Source organism: Panicum virgatum, chromosome 8K (genome assembly GCF_016808335.1).
Source record: "Panicum virgatum strain AP13 chromosome 8K, P.virgatum_v5, whole genome shotgun sequence".
Classification (NCBI taxonomy): Eukaryota; Viridiplantae; Streptophyta; class Magnoliopsida; order Poales; family Poaceae; genus Panicum; species Panicum virgatum.
In genome coordinates, this window is record NC_053143.1 from 40,017,475 (window position 1) to 40,020,417 (window position 2,943).

A 2,943-nucleotide genomic window follows, 5' to 3' on the forward strand; every position below is an offset into this window, starting at 1 on the left:
GGACCTATATGTAAATAAACATATATTTTTGCGTGGAGGCCCCTGGATGGAGCCTGCCGCCCGGCAGCCGGGCGGCAGGTACCCGCCGCCCGGTGGCGGGGCGGTAGGGCAGGCAGCCGCCCGGCAGGGGGGCGGCAGGCCCCTCCTCCCCGCAAGTTAAACCTTGAACGTCGGTGCGGCAGTGCGGCATTAGATGTGGTTTTAGATATTTTGGATAGAAATAAAAACCGTTAGTAAAGTAGATGAATATGAAAAGTATAACTTAGCAATTCATACACATACGCAACTGAGAACGAAATAGGTGATGCATGAGAACAAAATAAGTATAACATGACGACATGTGCATAACAAAAATACAGAAACAACTAGAAGCACCTCCTAACCACCCCGGCCATGTCGACCTCTTTTACGCTGTGCGTGGACATGGTCTGTAGGGTAGGTGTGTCGGTCTGAAGGCCCTACATCTCTACCTGGACGTCCGGTGGCCACAGGTGTCTGGAAGGTAGGATCGGCCTGCTAGTTAGGTGTAGAAAATAACCGACTCCAGTCTTCGAAGTTCGCCTAAAAGGTATCCTGTGTGGCCCCTATACAGTAGCAATTAAGATATCTTAATCATCGTCTTATAAGTCATATATTTGGGTACATATTCATCATACGTACCTGTTGGTGGTGGATACGAAGAAGGACCCATATCAGGAAGCTGGTGGTGCGATTCTGTACCGTTCAAATTATTTAAAATATTCATAGAAATAAGAAGAGTATGATAAATTCGGACTACGGATTAGGTATTTACCTTGTGTTCCTTGTACTGTCGCCATAGGGTAATACGAAGAAGGTCCCGCATCATATGCCATAGGGTAATACGAAGAAGGTCCCGCATCATATAACTGTTGTGATCCTATATGTAAATGCAAAATGAATTAGATTTCATACCAAAATTAATTGAAATTAAGATATGGACTATATGTTTACCGAAAGGTCGTGGTGGTGCCTGTGTTGGTTGAAATGACATCTCTGCAGCTGGTGCCATGGTACTAAACTGGGTCCCTCCGTGAGGTTGATAAGGTGGGTGTCCATCACCTGTATGGCTTGAGAATTAATTGTTGTTATCAAAGTAGGAAGTCAGTAAGTATCCTCACATACCTGGATAATGCTGCTGAGACCAATAAGGTGCTGGGGAAGGCTGCTGCTGTGTGGGACCACAAGGAAACGAGGTCGAGGCTTGAGACGAACCGTAGGAGTCCTCGTACGATGTCCGGCTACCAAAGGCTTCAAGCATGGAATGAGCTCTTTGTGAAACTCGGGTCCAGGCCGACTCTTGCTCATTCCTATGAAGGACCGAAGCCGGCGACCAGAGGGGGGGTGAATGGGAGCCGATCAAAATTTCTTCCAAAATTCAAACCGTCGGCCTATATCCCGAAAATCACACAAGCCCTCAAGCGTTCTGGCCAAAGTTTGGAATAGCTATGGAAAAGCTAAACCAACACAAAAGGCCTCGAACGAGCGAGCGAAACCACGAAGCAAAACGGAAGCGACTCGGGAAAACTGCAGAACTGATCTGCCTGGACCGGTCTGACCGGTGCGCTGGACCGGTCTGACTGGTGCGCTGGACCGGTCTGACCGGTCTTGCCTACCGGTCTGACCGGTGGCACTTGACCTAACACAAGTGAAGGGGTATTTATACCCGCGGGACCGGTCAGACTGGTACGCTGGACCGGTCAGACCGATTGGTTAGACCGGTCAGACCGGTGCCAGGGACCGGTCAGACCGGTTGGCCTGCAACACCCCCTGTACACGATCTCATCCAACGGCCGAGGTTCTTTATTCGAAACGAAGTCTTCTCTGCGATGCCGCCGTCTTGATGAAGATCCAGTCCGCAGTTTTGGAGGGTCCGCGAAACCCGGGTAGGTGGCCGATTTTGAGAAAACCGCCAAAACCTCACGCGCGGGAAGATTCCCGCCTCCGCGCCGTGGCCCTAGACGCCGTTCCTGCCTCGGCCTTCTGACGGCCCTAGACGCCGTCTGACGCCTGTCACCTCCTCGCCCGCAGCGAGGCCCTAGACGCCGTCGACGCCCGTCGCCTCCGTCAGTCCCGAGACCGACGCCCGTGCCTCCACGACTTGACGTCTTCAACCGCCGTCCGCCTCCTTGGTTTTGTGGCGCAAACCAAGAAACCCGCCTTCCATCGCCGCTTGCGCCCTCGATCCAGGAGTAGACGCTACAGCTGCCGCCCGGTCCGAGCTCCGGTCCCGGCTACCCTTCACCGCCGTCCACCGCACGGTCCATCGGCCATAGCACCTCCACGGCAGCTCCCCGTCGACACTCGACGCCTGTGTACCTGCAATCCAAAGACCAAGCACACGATCACACCGCACGGCTGACAATTCACTCATCACAAGTAGGATAGAGTACTCTCGTTCCTCAATCTCCCCCTTGATGAGTGCATTGTCAACACACCACAGATGAACCAAGAGAAGTGAAACCAAGGAAGAACAAAGAAGCACGAAAGAGAAGAACTCAAGCAAGTGACAAAAAGCTCAGAAAGGCAAGAACAGTCACTTACTCAAGCAAAGATCGATCCCCTAAGATAAGGGCAACGGCTCGACGCAATCGATCAAAAGCCAAAACATGACTCCTCAAGGACAGAGGTAATGCTCGACGCTGTCATGCAAGAAGCAGAGGGAAAATGAGAAAACCAGGAGCCAAAACCAAAGCAGAAACTCCCCAAGTAAAATTTTTCCCTCTCACAAGTGCAACTCTCCCAAAATGATGCACTCACAAAGCCCTGTGCACAACAAGTTTTTCAAAAAATCAAACAAGTCTCCCCCTTGTTCGATCACTTCTCTCAAAAATTCTCCCCCTTGTTGGCACATGCACACATCAAGTCTAAAAAGACCTAAAGCTCCCCCTAAAGCTGAAACTCCCCCTGAACAGATGCTATGCA

General features: G+C 51.3%; 1 long non-coding RNA gene across 1 annotated transcript; it reads right to left on the reverse strand.

Annotated features, from left to right (window-relative positions):
* Positions 1-849: 849 nt before the first annotated feature.
* LOC120646308 lies at positions 850-1,326 on the reverse strand. Its single transcript, XR_005664372.1, has 3 exons — positions 1,144-1,326; positions 973-1,080; positions 850-898 (listed from the first exon to the last, which is right to left on the reverse strand). It is a non-coding gene; the product is annotated as an uncharacterized LOC120646308 (long non-coding RNA).
* Positions 1,327-2,943: the final 1,617 nt, after the last annotated feature.